Source organism: Hemicordylus capensis, chromosome 13 (assembly GCF_027244095.1).
Source record: "Hemicordylus capensis ecotype Gifberg chromosome 13, rHemCap1.1.pri, whole genome shotgun sequence".
Lineage (NCBI taxonomy): Eukaryota > Metazoa > Chordata > Lepidosauria > Squamata > Cordylidae > Hemicordylus > Hemicordylus capensis.
In genome coordinates, this window is record NC_069669.1 from 15,075,741 (window position 1) to 15,095,157 (window position 19,417).

General features: G+C 49.9%; 1 protein-coding gene across 6 annotated transcripts in view; it reads right to left on the minus strand.

The window, feature by feature from the left end:
• MAD1L1 (mitotic arrest deficient 1 like 1) overlaps positions 1–19,417 on the minus strand; it is a 578,229-nt gene that overhangs the window by 81,107 nt on the left and 477,705 nt on the right. The window lies entirely within an intron of this gene.

A 19,417-nucleotide genomic window follows, 5' to 3' on the forward strand; every position in this document is an offset into this window, starting at 1 on the left:
CGACACTGACTCTTTCGGCACTTCATCAAGCAATCAATCAAATCAAGAATTAATATATAAATAAGACCTCAACTCACACTGGGATATATCATAGAAACATAGGCGGCTGCCTTATATTGAGGTAGACCATTGGGCCATCAAGCTTCATATTGTCTACACGGACTGGCAGCGGCTCTCCCAGGTTTCAGGCAGGAGTATCTCCCAGCCCTACCTGGAGATGTTGCCAGGGAGGGAACCTGGGACCTTCTGCATGCAAATGTGCAGATGTTCTTCTCTGAGCTATGGCCCCCATTCCCCACTAAGGGGAAGAACTTACAGCGCTCATACCGTCTCCCATCCAAATGCAAAGCAAGGCAGGCCCTGCTTACCAAAGGTTAAGCAAAGAGCCTAGCAAAGAGCAAAAATTCATGCTCACTAGCACAAGATTCACCTAACCCGCAGCAATAAAGGAACAAGGAAGCAACAAGGAAGAACAAATAAAATCTGAGAACCAGGCCTGGGAAGCGTAAAATACTCCCACCTCTAGTGGAATTCAATTAGTTTTATTGCGAGTGTGTGGTTGCTGCTGTGTGTATTTTATTGATTTAATTTTACTGTTGTGAGCCGTCCTGGGAGGATCTGGTCTCAAAGGGCGGGCTATGAATATGTTGGACAAATCCATCATCCTGGTTCTCAGATCCACGGCATTTCCGCCTACAACGCCTTTTTGTTTCGGGACACACCCAAGCAGCCTCTTTTTCTAATTGTACATTTCCCACAACGACCAATTCCAGGACGTTTTCAAGATACACAGATAGTGCAGGTTGGCTGCATCACATCAGAGCAGTTCTATGGCAAACTACCGAGGCAGCAGCCTAAGGCCAGTGCGGTAAGAACCATGGTTTTTGGCAGAGGGAGTTGCTAAAGAAATGTCTTGCAATGGCAACTTCCATGTTAAAATGCAAAAGGGAACAGACACAAGACCCAACCCATCATAATTCAGGAAGCCTGGCAGGTAAAGAACTGATCTCCCCTGTACTCAAAAAGATCAGATGAAACTGAGGTTTGAAAATGTTGGTCTGCCTGTATGGATGCTGCTAGCACACACTTCCACAAGGTAACAGTCCATATAAAGCACCTTATACTTCTACATGTTTGTTGACCACTCAAGCTACAGCGTCATCCACAAGAACTTTTTAAAGTGCTGCATGGTGTGTGTGTGTGTGTGTGAGAGAGAGAGAGAGAGAGAGAGAGCGAGAGAGAGAGAGAGAACACGAACTCAAACACACAAGCGTGCACACCAGCTGTTTTGGGCATGTTCAGATGTGAAGCACAATCTTGGTTTATTTCAACTAACCTAGGTTCCTTGTAAACATCTGAACATATAACATGGCATCTAACCAAGATCTAAGTCCTAGGTTTGCAGTTGGTTTACATACCTAGGTTAAGCTTAACGTGCGTTATGTCTAAAGCTACCCAGAGGCAGAGAGCAAGTGAAGAACTAGCTGAAAACTTCTTGGAAGTACAAGACTTCTCTCTGAGGATCTGAATTGGGTAGCAGATCTGCTGCTTTGTGGGAGTGTCTCCTGTGTGTCTCCACTTATTCTCTAGCTGTATACTTGTAAATAACAGCAAATATTACAGAAAAGTGGCCAGTCTCCAGTGCTCTCTTAACCAAAGGAAACAAAATCTGGGTCACACTGCCCTGAAAAATCTCACTCCTCAGAGAAATGGGGAGTGTGCAAAAATAGATTTCCCCATGCACAGGTGGGTTATTCCTATAAAATCCCGCAATTAAGGAGCAAAAAGCTCCTTTCAATTTGTCTTTGACAACCCAGCAACTCAGCACGCAGCATCTATCTCTAACTACACAAGAAATCCCAGGCAGGGAAAGAAACAAATCCGTTGTTCAGGAAACCTATGATTTCTGAATCCAAAGCAACAGGTCTAGCCAAGGGGGGCGGGGGAGAATGTGTATTTTGGGGCAAGAAAGGTTAGCCACCCACAGTGGGATAAAAGCCAATGCATGCAGACTTGTTAAGGCAAGGCTGGTTTCAGATCTTATGCTTGACTGCTGAGGTCTGTTTACTTGGTTTTCTTCTCTCTCCGCACCCCGCCAAACAGCTCCCTTATGCTTCTGTGGGTGTAAGCACCTCTCTGTCACTTCAGCAGCTCATGATCAATTTAAGAACCATTTTGCACAAACAAAAGTTTCCTTGCCGAATTAATTATGAAAGGGTAAACAAAAACTTTCTTTTAAAAAATGCATGCTTCTCCATGATTGCGCTTTTTAATTGGCTGGTTTAACATCTGATATTTGATTTAATTTTCAACTTGATTTTCCTCACCAGAGAGCCCGGGTTGACAGACACACAAGTCATTACCAGAGCTCTGCTAACGATCAAGCTGGCTTTGTCCCAGGGCAACTGTTAACTCTTCAGCTCCTGCCTTCTGCTGCTTGCACACGGTTACTAGTAATACTAAAAAGCAGCAGCAGCAAAGAATCCAGGATAACAGAGAGCCCCACATTTTGTGGATCAGCTTGCAAGTAAAAAATGCTCATATTCTAATCCTCCTCTCTGCCTCCTGCCACCAAAAGCAAGTTAAATTCATGAAGGACCATGTGCTTTTGCACATCTAAGGCCCTAGGTTCAGTCCCCAGAGTCTCCAAGTAGGGTTGGGAAACAGGCATGTTACTAGGGGTTGCCAAAGACAACTACAGGGCTTGGTGGTCACCAGGAGTCAACACCGACTCGACGGAACACACTTCCGTCGAGTCGGTGTTGACTCCTGGCGACCACCAAGCTTTACCATGGGGCATGGGCCCCAATGAATGGCTCAGAGCTCCAAATCTCCTCCGCCACCTCCCTCCACCACGACCTCTTCCAGAAAGGAAGGAAAGCAGTGGAGGCACCTGCACAGAGAGAACTCCCAGCCTTAACTAGCTGTCTGCGGCTTCCTCCTCCCTACATATGGTATCATGATATTAGAAACTTGTAAAAACAAATGGAATTTTTTTGGGGGGGGGGTATGTGTTTAGAGGGGGGCTGTGAGCTCAGGGCTCAGATCCTTTAAATGCCTAGCAAAACCCCTGCTGGGGAAATTTCTGCCTGGAATGCTGAAAAGCTGCTACCAGTCAGTGTGGACAATACTGAGCTAGATGGACCAAGGACAAGGATGCAATAGGAGGCAGCTTTCTGTGCTTGCTATCCATTTCCATGGAGGAGGAGGAGAAGAGTAGACCTATCAATGAATATTAGCCATCATGGCCATACATGTTCAGAGGCAGTATACCTTTGAACTCCAGCCGCTGGGGAACAATGATGGAGCTGCAGAGTTGACCTTGAAACACTGCTTGTGGGCTTCCCAGTGGCACAGGAAACTGTCTCATATGCTGAGTCAGACCCTTGGTCTATCTAGCTCAGTATTGTCTTCACAGACTGGCAGTGGCTTCTCTAAGGTTGCAGGCAGGAGCCTCTCTCAGCCCTCTCTTGGAGATGTCAGGGAGGGAAATGGAAAGTTCTGCACACAAGCAGGCCGGTGCTCTTCCCAGAGCAGCCCCATCCCCTAAGGGGAAGACCACACAGTACTCACGCGTGTAGTCTCCCATTCAAATGCAAACCAGGGCAGATCCTCCTTAGCAAAGTGGACAATTCATGCTGGCTATCACAAGACCAGCTCTCCTCCCCCTACCAAACCAGCTCTCCATCTGGTTGGTTACTGTGGGATACAGGATGCTGGACAAGATGGATCTGATCAAGCTTCATTATTTATGTGCATGTTTGATGTGCAAGCAGCACCTTCTCACCTCCTCCCCATTCGCAGCCAAAAGAGAGCTTCCTGCTCCTGCCATTCCTTTGCTGGGAGACTACTGGAATCTGCTTCCTCAAACAGTCCCTGCTATGACAAGGGCTCTCAAACTCCAGTTGTTGTTGAACTACAACTCCCATCATCCAAAGGACACTGTGGCTGGGGATGATGGGAGTTGTCGTCCGGCAGAATCTGGGGACCCATGTTTGAGAAATCCTGGGTTACAAAATCAGTTGCTGAAAGCCCTCCAGTGAGAAGATTTATCTCTTTTCTCCCTAGGTTACTGGTCACTTGTGTCTGTGTATTTCCTCTGCTTGCACATCATTTCATCTTGCTTGGAGATACAAAAGCTGCTGTCCTGGATCCGACACGGGTCCTGTTCCTAACTGTGTCCAGTCAGATGCTCCCTGAAAGCTCATAAGCTGAGAAATATGGAGATCCATCCCCTGTCCACAGCAAAGGGGTCATCAGAGGCACCTCCATTCTGCGTATGGAGGCTGCATTTAGATGTCATGGCCAACAGATCTCTCCTCTGCGGATCTATCTCAGGGGTGGGCAAACAATTAATTGAGGAGAGCTGGTCTAAGGAGGAGAGCTGGTCTTGTAGTAGCAAGCATTACTTGTCCCCTTAGCTAAGCAGGGTCCACCCTGGTTGCATATGGATGGGAGACTATATGTGGGAGCACCGTGAGATATTCCTATTAAGCCTAAGGGATGGAGCCGCTCTGGGAAGAGCATCTGGTTCCAGGTTCCCTCCCTGGCAGCATCTCCAAGATTGGGCTGAGAGAGATTCCTGCCTGCAACCTTGGAGAAGCCGCTGCCAGTCTGAGTAGACAATCCTGAGCTAGGTGGACCAATGGTCTGACTCAGTATATGGCAGCTTCCTATGTTCCTGTGTGATGGGAGTTCAGCAACAGCTGGAGGGCCACATCTGCCCACCCCTGCTCTTCCTGACCACTTAAAACAATGGAAGGGCAAGCATTCATTTCTTTATTCCCCCAAACAATCAGGGATTTGCACACGTCCTATGTGAGCCCTCGCAAAATCCCCAGCGCCTTAGAACCTTGCAAGCAATGGAGACGCCAAGTTCTGTCGATTCCAAGAGATGACTTTACAAGGATGGATGCTGGAAAACAGGTGTGTGTGTGGGGGGGGCAACCTGCCTCTGAAGACCCTCTTGCCTCGTCTTCGTCCCTGCCTGGTTTAGAAAGCCACCGACAGCTGGAAACCACAACTACCATTTCTGCTAAGGGGCCCCTCGTCGGAATTTCACCTCCTCTCCCCAACCCACACTGCTGATGCTAGAGACCAGCACTGCAAAGTGGGAGGCGTGAGGAGGAGTCTGCAGCCCTGTGATTGCTTGGAGGAGAAAAATGCATCATCACCTCCAGCAACCTCTTATTATTCAACTCAAGGGAGAGGAGAGAAGCCGAGTGGGGACTGGGAGAATCTTTGATCCAGCCACCCCACGCCCTGTGACGCTGCCTCACTGGCACAGCAGAGCCCTTCTTCTCTTCAGAAGGCTCTGCTATCTTTAACTCACGAGGAGACACTCACGCGGGCTTCATTAATCGTCGTGAACTGGAGTGCTGTGACTGGCGTATCTTGATTTGCTCCAAATTGACTGGTAATGGTGGTTCCAGACATCAGAAACGACGGTAATTAACTTGGTGTCAGCATCAAACCGCCGCATGTTAGTTATGACAGCACGGGAGATGGAAGAGGAGAGATCCCCGGGCGTGCATGAAGGAGGGCAAAAGAAAGGACGGATCATGCCAAAAGAAAACCAAACAACTGCCAACAGAAATCTATCCATTCAAACCCCCCAAAAGTGCTGGGTAATATACCAGGAACCAACTCAGTGGCAACAAAAAGGAGCAACGAGAATCAGGGAAGATGAGAACAGTTGGAAGGGAGACTTTTGGCAGATGATGTTCTCTCTCTCTTTCTCTGTAATTTTAATCTGTTTGTGAGGGAGAGACAGAGCTGGGCGGGAAAGCAGAGGTCACCTTGGTGTAAATAAAAGGAAGGGAGATGCTAGTAGAGACAGCAGGCTGAGTTCCTTTGAACATTTTGCTGCCTCCTCTGCTGCTCTTTTCTTCCAGAAAACTCTCACGCTGTACACTGGAAACAATAAAACTGACACTTAACTCAATGGGACATAATCTAGCCAAGAAGATGGGAACTTGAGAAAGGGAATTTGAGATGCTTCAGAGATGGGGTGGGGGGTGGTCCCTCCTGTAGACTCTGAAGCCACATCTATTCTTTCTTCCTCTTGGGAGGAACCGCAAACAGCCTGGCCCAGACTCTTGTCATTCCAGGAAGGAATGGCAATGAGGGAGACAGCCATTGTGGTGACTCTCTCATAATTCCTGGAAGCGGACTTACAATTTGGCCACAGCGCAGTGTTTCTCCGCGTCGAGGTGGAGGGGAAAGGGAAAGGAGGGGTTGTTTTATTTCAAGACCCGTGACACTCCTCCCTGCCAGACCTGCCCCTTCATAGCTTCTGGCCTCGTGGCAGCATTCTCCATCGCAAGGCCCAGAAGCCCAGTGATGGCTTCCATCAAACGTCGGACTGGGCTCATTGACTGGCTGTTTGTTCTGCCTTGGCACAGGGTTGGCTGCAGCCATACAGTCCACAAAGGCATTGCACAGAGGTGGCCGTTGCCCAGTGCCAGTGGGTCTTCTTGATGGGAAATGGAGTCCGGTCAAGCCCTCGGGCAAGAGTAGGCAACCTTGGCTCTCCAGCTCTTGTTGAGCTACAACTCCCATCACAATGGGAGTTGTAGTTCAGCATCAGCTGGAGAACCAAGGTCGCCTACCCCTGCCTTGGGGCCATCGTGGAAGGTGAGCCTGGGGCATGGGAGGATGTAATCCTTCCCTGTGCTTTCCCTACTGAGCTCCACGGAGGAAGCACTTGGAAGGCCCACACCAGCCAGTGTGGGTTCCATGCACACTTTCCAAGATGGCACTCGGGCTGGACAGGCTTGATTTCCCTTCAAGGCCCCTACCTCTGTGCTGGGAGAAGCACTGCACTGCACTGGCTCTCCCATTGAAGGCATTTTGTCAAAGTGGCTCCTGCTGGGAAAAGTGCAGAGATCACTGCCTCCTGGAGAGAGTTAATTAAAGGGGAGGGGCCACAGCTCAGTGGTTAAGGGCACCGGCTTTGCATGCAGAAGGTCTCAGATTCCATCCCCTCTCCAGTTAAAGGATCTTCGGGAACCGGTAATGGGAAAGTTCCCTTCCAGAGATCTTGGGAGAGCCACTGCCCATCAGAAGAGAAAACAGGGGCCTAGATGGATCCAATGTCTGGCTCAGTAGAAGGAACCCCATACATGCAAAGGCTAAGCAAGCATGTTCCAGGTGGAAGCAAACATGTTGGGTTGGTGCAGGCATCAACGGTGGTAACACAACACAGGCTCCCACAGAGACCAGCACTGGCAGTGCCACCCCCTACTTTTGCAGGGGTACTGAAAAACTTGTGTGCCCTGAGAAGACGGCAAGAAAAGTCACACCCAAACTAGGGAGCTCTTAGCGCCAGAAAATTCCATCAATGGCCTGAGGCAATCAATGCTTTGTAAATCTTATGTAACTGACCTGTTTATTTTTAACATTGTAAACCACTTTGGAGCCTTGGTCAAGGCAGAAAGGCGGTATTGAAAGGCAATCAGCCAGCCCGCCAACTCTTAACCACAGTTACAGTAAGCAACCACGAGTGATCACACGGGCGTGATGTTCCCCGGCCTGCCTAAAATGTCTTTGTCTTACGCTTGCGTTGGCTTCTTGGTCCACCAGATTTCTGCTCAGCCAAGGTTTACTAACTAGCTCGGCATCTGATTAAGTGGGGAGCCTGGTTAGCTGTAACCACAGTGGATGTCCATGCTGATGAGACACTTAATGATGTTTTCTGGCAAGCAGAAGGGTGCACACAATTCTGCAGCTCAGCTCCCCAAGGGCAAAAGGAAGACACTGCGCTTACAAGGCACTTCCTACTCAGCCAAGGCATTGAGCAGAGGCCCAGCTAGCCCGTGCTGAAAGGAGGCGATCGTTAACAGATGCTGTGCCTCCCTTGATAGCCTTTAGGCGAAAGCTGCACAGGAAAGGGAAGTAAATCAGTTTCTAAGACCCTGCTCCCGTTGGTAGTGCTCAACACTCCAGACATAAATTCTCGGCTGTTAATGACCCACTCTGGTCCCATCGCCTGCCATTCCGGCACTTTGTAGGATCCAACGGTCCCTGTCGGAGCTCTAATTGTAGTAAAACAGAGGAGAAGCCTCTCCTAACAACTGTTCGTTACCGCTGTCAGTCTGTCACTGGCACTGCCTGACAAAGGGACAAGAAGAGGGGAGAAAGAAGCTCTTTTGCTCCCAAGATCAAAGTTGCAGGCAATAGCTGGAAACAGCTGCTCGTCCCCAACACGGGACCTTTGCCTGTTCCTTGGTCCCAAAGCCTAGTTTGCTCACCTGAGCAACGTCAAAGCCAGCCTTGAGTTCTCAGATCCCATCCAATTTTTCTTTCTCTCATGCCCAACAGGAGGGAATCAGCTCCTTCCCACAAATTCAGCCAATGATCACATGATATACTTCACAAGATTAGCTGTAATTTGGGCTAACCAAAGGTGGAATCAATTCGTAGTTGAAACACATGGTCAACAGATATCTATCTACACATTCCATAAAGGCCAAGAACAGCAATCTAAAGGTGCATTTCCCATCCAGATACTGTAAGGTCTCACAGTGGTTTGGGGGGGCAGGAGAGAGAGAGCACGGCCTGGGATGTACTCTGAAAAGGAGGGGGTGAGAAGGCTAAAACTGTCAGGAAGTCTTAATTGTCCACCCTTCCCAAAGGAAAGTTTTTCCCTTTTCCAAACGGAAGCTGGCTTGAGAAATCTTGATGCACATGATCAGGAGCAAGCTAATTTGTTGAGACCTACAGAGTGCAGTCCCCAAAGGATGTTGGTGTAGCTGGCTTATCATGACTCTGAATATCATTTATCTAACTTGCTGCCTCCTCCCCTTGAAGTCTGGCTTCTCTGAGAACTGAGATGTGCTTTCCTTTTTCCTTAAAAAAAAAATGCCATTCTCTATTTCAAGCTGAATTCTCAACAAGAAGTTCTGGTATGAACTAATCTGCCTACTTTCCTGTCACTATAATCTTAATTGATAATTCTCCGCTCACTTCTGCCTCAAACATTCACCATCAGCTAATCGGAGTAGATGACAACGTCACAAACTAAGTCACTGAAGAGTCCCTATGTTTCACTACAAGTGTACGAAATTTGGTCCATAGTTCCACCTTTTGAACCAATCTTTCATGCAAACAATAAAAAAAATATTTAGCAAATACTCTAAGCTTGCTGGAAAGGGATTTTCATTTTGACAACGATCCTCATCCTTACCAGGAATAATTATGATTATTTCAATTTCTGTCCAACTCTTCCTTCAAGGAATTCAGGTGGCAACACAAGGTTTCCCCCCTCTTTTATCCTAACAACAACCCCATGAAGTAGGCTCAGCTGATAAGCTGAGGTGACTGGCCCAAGGTCACCCAGTTAACTCCATAGTGAGTGAATTCAGGTCTTCTTGGTCTCAGCTGAAGATTGTAATCCAGGGGTTTCCAACGTTTGACTGTTATGGCTGGGGATGTGGGTGGCCACAGGTTACCAACATGCTTTAAGTTTCAAAGCACAAGACTTTTGAACCTCTTAAGACATAAACTGTTTGTGTTAAGCGATCTAGAGAACACACTCTTGCTTAAAAACATCCTGCAACCTTGGAGAAGCCACTGCCAGTCTGTGTAGATAATACCAAGCTAGAGTTCAACAACAGATGAAGGGTCAAGTTTGTTCACCCCTGAACTAGGTGGTCCCCCAGAAACTGGCAATATTTGGTTCACTGTGAACCATTCCCTGCGACTCCTTCACACTCAACCCTTTAGAACTTGGGGTCCAGCAGAAGGCGAAGGCTGCAGTCTTGTGCATGCTTACTTGGAGCAAACCCCACTGAGCAAAGATATGGGACTCACTTAAGTGACAATGCATCAGATCAGGCAGCGAGTGGCGTACCACCAAAGTGGCTCCGTGAATCCCAACTTCTCCTTTATGCATGGAGAATACTGATCACTCCTTCTGGAATACAGGGCATCGAGGCGCAGAGCGGCTACGCCACACGCCTTGAATGAGCTGACACAGAGCTCCGAAAAGAGAAGGCAGACGTCTTGCTCCCTGCTGCCCCCAGCCGCACGCATGCACACACGCACACAGCCTCAGCGGCACTTCCTTCCCACGGATCTCTGTGGGAGAAACACTGAAGTAAATTTCCCGAGCTGCGTGAAGTGGCTCTGCTGCTGTACGGGAATTGAGGCAACGCAGCAGGGGCTTATCAAGTGCCACTTAGAAAATCAACACCTCATGACTGACTCAAGCAACAACCTGCCCTCGGTTCCAGGTGCTCAGACAGCAGAGGCTGCCATCGCCTCTCCTCTCGAGGGAATGAAAGGGAGGCGAGGCGGGAAACAGATCACGGCCCTGTGTCGCAAGGAGGCAAATTTAATTCTCCAAGGAGGCCACGATCATCACCTCCAAAGACACAAGCACTTCTTAAGAGTTGGGCAATGTTTTTCTTTTGGGGTTGCCGACAGCACAGCCGGCCAGCCAGCCAGCCAGGGCTTTCATTTGCTTTTTGTCCATGGTTTTTTAGGGTCTGCCTGTTCATTCGCTGCTCTGGGGGGATTGTGCATCCTGTTGAGGTCTCAGAGCTCGCAAGTGTGGAAATGACAAGCTAGCTAGAGAGCCCCCACCCCCCAAAAAAAACTTGGCTTGAAGATCCAGACTGATGTGTTAAGTGGGCGGATGAGATGAGGAACACAGGAAGCTGCTTTCTACTGAGTCAGACCCTTGGTCCACCTAGCTCAGTATTGTCTACACTGGGGATTCTCAGTCCCCAGATGTTATTGGACTTCAGCTCCCATAATCCCTAGCCCCAGTGGCCTCTGGTTGGGGATTATGGGAGCTGAAGTCCAATAACATCTGGGGACCCAACACTGAGAATCCCTGGTCTACACAGACTGGCAGCGGCTTCTCCAAGGCTGCAGGCAGGAGTCTCTCTTAGCCCTATCTGGAGATGCTGCCAGGGAGGGAACTTGGAATCTGCAAGCATGCCGAGGCTCTTCCCAGAGCGGCTCCAGAAAGGGTCTATCTCTCAGTGCTCACATGTAGTCTTCCCATTCAAATGCAAACCAGGGCAGGCCCTGCTTAGCAAAAGGGACCATTCCTGCTTGACAGGGACAAACCGCCCTGAGCCATTTTTGGAAGGGCGGTATAGAAATCGAATAAATAAATAATAAATAAATAAATGCTTGCTACCGGGCTCTCCTCCCAGACCAGATCTCTCTCCTCGAGAAGGGTGGCAGGCTGGAGACGTGGAAAACATCACGGCCCAGAGACACACCAGTGCACTTGTCTCGGCAATCTGCTCTTTGCCACGTTCGCTTGCTCTTCCTCCCTCCCATCCAGACAGGCATCCCTCAAGGCCTGGGAGCTGGCGTTGCAGCACCCGCCCTCCACGCTTTGAGGAAGCGAGGTTGGCAACCATCAAGTCAGGTTTGCGCTAGCTGGGAGGATGGTCTGTGGCCCTGGGAGCCGGCGAGCAGGAAGCTGCCCGGTGCTCCAGGCCTCCAGGTATGTATTTTTAAGCGCTCTGCTTTCCCCTGGTCTCTGCAAGGCACCGCATTAGCTCTCAGGCAGCGGGGGGGGGGGACTTTGTAGGCATGAACAGGAGTGTGACCTCAGCCGGGGGAGGTGGCCTTTCAATCAAGACAAATTAGTCTGGAGGAGAAGCTGGCTGCCAGCAAAAGGTTAGGCGTTTGGGCCTCGCTGCGGCGGCCTCCTCCTGCTTCCCTGTGTGCTGGCGATTTTTCTTAGAGTTCTCCAGACTTGCATCCTATTAAAGAGCATCCCACTCCTTTCCCTAGTGGCCCCAGATATGCAAAGCCTCCCACTGCTACTGAGATACATTACATCTTCCCTCCCTGCTGGATCTCTCCGCCTGCTTTCAAATGAACCAAAGACCATCTTTAGAGACCATCTTTAGCTTTCACCTGTAAAAGAAGCTGCCAACTGCTCGGGGGAAAACCATTCTACCCTTTGACCAAGCAGGCCATTCCAAACCCAGGGGCCAGCAAAGAAGTCCAGCAGGGCAGATGGAAACGAAGAACGGCACCCCTGGCTTACAGATCTATATAGCCTGTGAGTTTCAGTCCAAGCTAAACTCTCACAACACTAGAAGCAAGGGTCACTCCCATCCAACTGATTGCCAGGAAATGTAGGACAGATGGAAGGAAGCATAATTTCACCCAATAATTAATCTGTGGAATTCTCTGCCACAAGATGTGGTGATGGCCATCAGCTTAGATGGCTTGAAAGGAGGATTAGACAAATGAATGGAGGACAAGGGCTACTAGTGTGGATGGTTACAGGCTACCTCCCAGTTCAGAGGGTGGGATGTCTCTGAGTACAAGTTGCAGGGGAGCAATGGCGAGAGAGGGGGCATGCCTTCCTCTTCTGCTCATGGGCTTCCAAGAGATATCTGGTGGGCCACTGTGGGAAACAGGATGCTGGACCAGATGGGCATTCTTGGGCCTGATCCAGCAAGGTTCTTACGCTCTTGTGTTGTTTTCACATTTAGAGCTAGGAAAAGCCAGATCAGCTGGCCTGGTAAGTGTCGGAAGGTCTCTGTGCCGGGCGTAAGAACTTAAGAAGAGCTCTGTTGGATCAGACTGAAGGTCCATATAGGCCAATATTCACCTTCCTACAATGGTCAACAAGATCGCTCTGGAAAGCCCATAAACAGAGCTTGAGAGTAACAGCGTTTTACCCAGTCCTGCTCCCTGCAGTGGTACTCAGTGACATGCTGCCTCTGAAGATGTGGAGGCTCCATTTAGCCCAGGCCTGCTCAGCTTTGGCCCCCCCAGCCGGTTGTTGGACTACAACTCCCATAATACCCGGCCAACATCTGCAGGAGGGCTGGAGTTGAGCAGCCCTGATTTAACCTCATGGCTAATGGCCATCGGAAGACAGATCCTTCACAAATCTGTCTCTCTTTCAAAGCCATCTAAGCAACTCATTCATCACATTTCCTTTCTGTCTCCCAAGCTTGGGCCCAAAATGTGGTTGGACTCCAAGGGCCTTCAGGATTGGGGCTGGAGATGATGAGAGTTGTAGTCCAGCAACATTGGGGGACCCAAGCTTGGGGAATGGAGGAGTGGAGTGGAGGACCTTGGGGAGTGGAGGAGTTGGGCAGTGGAGGAGTGGTGCAGGTTCTCAGTAGGGAGGCAAAGCCCTTGGCTTTCTCCATGGAAATCATGGCCTGCTCTTGCGATTCCAACCATTTATTACCATTTTTCCTGTCCCAGGAACAGAGGAAGCTGCCTTATACCAAGTCAGACCCTTGGTCCAGCTAGCTCAGTATTGTCTACACTGACTGGCTCCTCAAGGTTGCAGGCAGGAGTCTCTCCCAGCCCTACCTGGAGATGCTTTCAGGGATTGAACCTGGGACTGTCGGCATGCAAGTCCTGTGGTAGACTAGAGCAGGACTAAAGCAAATGGCAGAGAATGCCTACTGAAACACACTGGTTCCTTCCCAATGGCCATGGAATGAATTGAATTTCCAAATGGCCTTTGGGAAATTCCATGCATTCCTATGGCCATTGGGAAGGAACCTGTGCTGTGAGCTTTCCCTGCCATTCATTCTAGAACATTCTAGTCTACATGATCCTTGACTTCTTGTAACAGAATACCCCAAATTATTGCATCTATCTAAGTGAAGGGGTTGGCCATTGGAATGGGTGTGGCCATAGGGTGTGGGTGTGGCTATGGGGCCAGTCATGCCTGCATTTCTGATCTGGTGAGTGCACCACTGACTGTAGGGTGACACATACGCCCCAGCTGTAGAGGAAATCTATCTCGGATGGACTCCAAACATGGAGACTCACAGGGAAGCTGCAGTAATCTGGAGAAGGCAGCACACAAATTGCTTCTTTGAGGCTACTATTCACGTCTGATAGAGTCAAAGACTGGAGAAACTCGAGGTTGAACAGCCTCTGGCACCTCCAGGCTTGGCTGCAAAGGTTTCTCTCCGAGGCAAGCCAGACCCCTGCCCACTGCAGAAAACAGAGTGGGGCTGCAGAAAGCGAGGTGTCTCAGGAGAAGGGATTTCATGCATGGGTACCAAGTCTGTGTTCAACACTGGCACAGGACACATTCCCCTCCCGGCATGATCTTACAAGAAACCCAGCTGGTTAGCCTAGCGGTGTGGCCACAGCACGGTCGTTTTCACAGAGCTGATCGGCACTGGCCACATCCCCTGCCTTTGGAGGAGGGCGTTCTCACCCAACCCAATATTTGCCTAATCTAAGGTCAGCGCCATTCGACAGCGTATCATTGGCGGCATCAAGAACGTCTCCCTGGACATTAAATGCTTGCTTTGGATGCAGAACGGCTGCAATTAAAGTTACACTGTGCTCCGACCGGTGCCAATCACAGCAAAGCTACAGGCACGACCCACCGTTCCCGGCAGCAGGCCGCCCGGGCATCCCACTCCATTAACTCTGGGGAATTAGCTGTCATTAACGAAGAGATGCACACTCCTTCGTGTTGTCAAACCGCAATCAAGCGGGTCGCAGGTGAAGAATAAATACTTTCCGAACAAGCCCAATTACATCATTTACATTTCATTACCGAACCTGTTTCAACCCACTGATGGGCTCCCAGGTTCTTTTGCCTAATAAACAGCCCTCCGGCGGAATTAATCGGCCCTGCAAAACGTGCTAATGGCGCTTCCCCCTCACCCCTCCGCCTTTGCGGGAGAGACTGACAACACTCCCAGCTCTCCCCACGCTCGGGGTTTCGAAAAGTTTCCGCAAAGTGCATCTCAAGACTGCTTAATGACCAAAGAGTTAGAAAGTTAATGCATCCTCGGTTGTCGGAGGGCAGCTGAGGTGAAGGCAGCAGGCCTGTGAAGGGATGTGGTGCGCCAACTCGCCCCGGGACCTCCGGAGGGCCACCGGAAGCAGCCACCGAATCGCAATTCAAGGCAAAGAACAAGCCGCAGGGGAGGCTTTACCATAACAAAGCAGTCTGGCCGGACCAGATCCCCAAAGATACACCCTGCTCAGAGAGGAGACCACAGTGGTGGAAGGACGATGGTGACAGTTACAGCCATGCCAATCTTAATTTCAGATAACAGGGACACAGACCTGTGTGTGTGTGTGTGTGTGTGTGTGTGTGTGTGTGTGTGTGTGAGAGAGAGAGAGAGAGAGAGAGAGAGAGAGAGAGAGAGAGAGAGAGAGAGAGAGAGAGATTGAGACTGCTGGGACACACAGATAAACACACCATCCATGCTGAGGAGAGTCAGCAGCACCGAAGAAACAGAAGCTGCTTATGACCAAAACAGAGCTGGCTGCTTTCTCACTATAATTCTTTTCTCCAAGATTTATGATCCACTTCCTAAATTGCTCAGATACTGATCGCTGCCTTAGGTTCTATTTACTCCCTGCTTCTCCAATCCGTGGTGTTCCCTCTTAACCCTCCAACTCACTACGCTGCTGTTGCCGGGCTTGATTTATCCACAGCCCGGTGACTGTTAAAGCTACCCCAGTGGACACAGTGCAGTGATGATGAACAGCCAGGCGTGCAGGATCTCTGGGCAGACAATTGGAAAGGGAGGAAAAACTGGCTGCGGTTAGTTTATGTTCTTGTTCCATTGCAAATACTGTACAGGGAAGAAAAAAGCAAAAGGAGGACAGACTCTTCAGAGTTCTGTTCTTCCCAAGATTTGCAGCAGGCACGAGAAAAAGGAAAGATAGCTCCTATAGGAGGCAATGGCACTAGATATGGAGACTCTGGATATGGCAGAGCATCTGCTTGGCATGCAGAAGGTCCTAGATTCAATCCCTGGCAGCATCTCCAGGTAGGGCTGGGAGAGACTCCTGCCTGAATCCTTGGAGAGCTGCTGCCAGTCAGCGTAGACAACGCTGAGCCAGAGGGAGCAATGGTCTGATTCGGTATAAGGCAGCAGCTTCCTAGGATAGCAGAGAGAGTAATTTTCCAAACATTTATATCAAAGACATGTCCATAGGGAGTCTGTGCCAGTTTCACGTTTATCAGGAACGCAGGTTCCCCCCCCCCTCTCTCTCTCTCTCACACACACACACCACATTGTATGTGTGCACAAACATGTGAATGCAGGTACAACATAATGAGGCTGTTCACACAATCGGAAACTGGGAAGAACAATTGTCCTACCCCCATTTGGGAGCTGTGCATGCTTCCAATGTTTGGAAGGAGGAGGCATTTGGGAGGAGGGAGGCATCTGAGGAGGCATTTGGGAGGAGAGAAGACATGACTGTGTGGGAGACAGGAGCTGGGTAGGGCAACATTTCCTCCTACCTTGGTCAAATGCTGGGTATGAACACTGGGTAGGATGGCCCTGTCCTACCCAGCTCCTGTCTCCCATATCACGTCCCCCTCCTCCTACCTAATTGTTTGCTTCCATAACACTGAAAACTGGGGGGATGCCCAACTCCCTTACCTGGGCAGGACACATATCCTACCGAGTTTTGGGTTGTGTCAGTATCAATAAGAGCCTCAGTATCTGAATAGGGGTAATAGAATGCAGCTTCAAATGATCAGCACAGGCACAGAAAGCTGCCTTGTACTGAGTCAGACTCACGACTGTCTTCTTTGATTAGCAGTGGCTCTCCAAGGCATCTCTCCCAGCCCTACCTGGAGACGCTGCCAGCAAGTGAACCAGGGACATTCTGCATGCATAGTGGATGCTCCTGAGATACAGCCCCATCCCCAACAAGGGGCAGGCCATTGGGGCACTTATTTTATAATGGTAGAATAGTCTTAGAAGAGTGATTTTCAGATTTTGCTTCCTTTGCAGGGAGCACTGAAAACCAGAGCCATGCTATTAAAAGATCCCCCCCCCCCCCGCCGCCGGAGAAAGAGGGGCCGTTAGGAACCGGCGAAGGAACAGCAAGCCGCCATCCCAAGTGTTGTGTGAACTGCTTTGGCGTGTACAAGCAGATGGTTCCACACTAGACTCAAATCCTTTGACAGCTGGCAGAAGCCCAGAAAGGTAGAGAAATCCAATCACTGCAGCGGAAGACAACCCCAGGGCAATCGAAAGTGCGAAAGTGAGAGGTGTTTTCATCTCCTTCTTCTGGCTCAGCTGCTAAGTCGGCGAAAAAAAGGTGGGAAGAACAAGAGACTTTTCCCTTCTGCTAATTCCCACTTTAGGTTCTCAAGAGCCAACTGGAGTGTTTCCTTGAAGCGTGCTCAGGCTGAAGCGTACTGGAAGCGAAAAGTTCCCCAAGTGTCTAATCGCCGTAATTGTTTATCAAGGAGAAAGGCGACACGCCCGTCCAGATCTCGTGTGGGAGATTCAGCAGCTCATCCGAATCCTCAGACTTCAAAGTTGGGCCAGATGCCAGCAGCTAGTTCAAGGAACCTTTCGGCGCTCGAGGGGACCACACCTGCTGCTCCAAGGACTTCCGCGCGATGAATGGCCGGGTGGCCGCTTGAGAACAAGCAAGGAGGCCTGCTTCTGTTCATCCCACTTGGAGGCCTTGTGAATTCTTCCTTCCCTCTGGGAAGGAAGAGTGTGGGCCACACAGGGCAGCTTGTCAGCCATGGGAGAGAGCCAGGCACTTCTGGCATGGCAGCGTGTGGTCGGGAAAGCCTTAGCAGGGAGCAGGGAAGGCAAAATTCAGCAGTGCAACATAGGGGGCGGCCTTCTACCAAGGCAGACCCTTGGTCCATCTAGCTCAATGTTGTCTGCACAGACTGGCAGTGGCTTCTCCAAGGTTGCAGGCAGGACTCTCAATCAACCCTAACTTGGAGATGCTGCCAGGGAGGGAACCTGGAACCTGTTGCATGCATGCAAGCAGGTGCTTTTCCCAGAGTGGCCTCATCCCCCAAAGGAAATATCTCACAGCATTCACATGTAGCTTCCCAAATGCAAACCAGGGCAGATCCTGCGTAGCAAAGGGCACGATTCCTGCTTGCTACCACCAGATCTGCCCTCCTCCCCTAAACCAGCTTTCTTCCATTGGTTGGCTTAACGGCAGGGCACTATTTGTGGGAAAGGCCAGCAATGATGGCCAGCTCCAAAAGGCTGGACTTGGGGCTTGTGCCACCAGCACAACCAAAGGAGAGCCCTGCTGAACCAAGGGCCCATCTAGTCCAGCATCCTGATCCCCACAGTGGACAATGAGAGGCTTGCAGGCTTCCCAAAGGCAGACCATGAAGACATCAACTCTCCTCTGCTTCTCTCCCCCCGCCCACGCAACAGATGCTCAGTGGTATACTGCCTCTCAATCTGGAGGATCCACATAGCTATCTTGACTAATAGCTGATTGGCAGTCTCTCCTCCCTAATCCCCTTTTCAAAACCCATCCAAGTTGGCTGCCACCAACAAATCTTAGGGCCCTGCATTCCATAATTCAGGGGCCCCAATCTTGGGGCCCCAGATGTTATTGGACTACAACTTCCATGATTGCAATTGTAACAGAGGATGATGGGTGGTGTAGTCCAACATCTGGGGACTCAGGGTTGGGACCCCCTGGTCTACTGGCCCTTCCTTTGACCTCTCTCCGACACAGAATCACGAAGCAAACCGCGCACCGCTCTGAGTCTCTGGCCATTAGCCAGGGAGCCATGATTAATGTTTCCAAACAGACAGGCATTAAAAACTGAACCAAGAGAAAGAGAGCAATGTAGATTTTCAACCTGGGCACTGAGCCAGTGAGTGTAGGCTGAAGAAGTCTGCTATTTAAAGAGTTCTCCAGAGTTGCAAGGTTCACTACTGAACACGGCTCATTACAATCCCCTGTACCGAAAGCAGGGACGGCCACACGGCTCCTACAGACGAATGCACTTCAGAACTTTCTGCCCTCAATCAGTCAGGAAAGAGCTCGCCCAGAGCTGGGCTCCTCTCATCTCTTCCTGGTGAAATATGAACAGAAATTCCACACCTTCCATCCCAGCTAAGGACAAAGAACTCACTGGTTGCCATCTACATTTCCCATCTGTTGTGATCAGGGTCGTTGCAGAAATGCCAAGCAAACTGTATGAAGGGAGATACGGTCTTAGAAGGAGTTCTACATAAGCAGCCTCAAGTGTATTTATTTATTTTTTACATTTATATCCTGTCTTTTGTTCGAGGAGGAATGGCTACGTTTATCCTCACAACAACCCTGTGAGGTAGGGTCAGGCTGAGATTGAAGTCTGTCCCAGAGTCACCCAGTGAGTATCAAGGCTGTACGGGATTTGAACTCTGGGCTTTCCGATCCTAGTCCAACACTCTGGGTGCAACCCTTGAAATCAGTTTCAAACATGAACTCCTTTCCCTCTCCGCACCCTCGACTTCTGCTCCTTCTTCTTTTATTGCTTTTGGGTGGTTTCCAGAGAGCAAGCCTTACAATGCAAAAAGTGGTGCAAACTGTGACATTTTGTGTGCCGCATTCAAACCGCAGTTGAAATCCATTGTAAGGTCTGTTGTAAGGCGTTACGGGCGAATACAGCTGTTTTTCTGCAATGCTGATGCAATGTTATAGGGCTGTAACG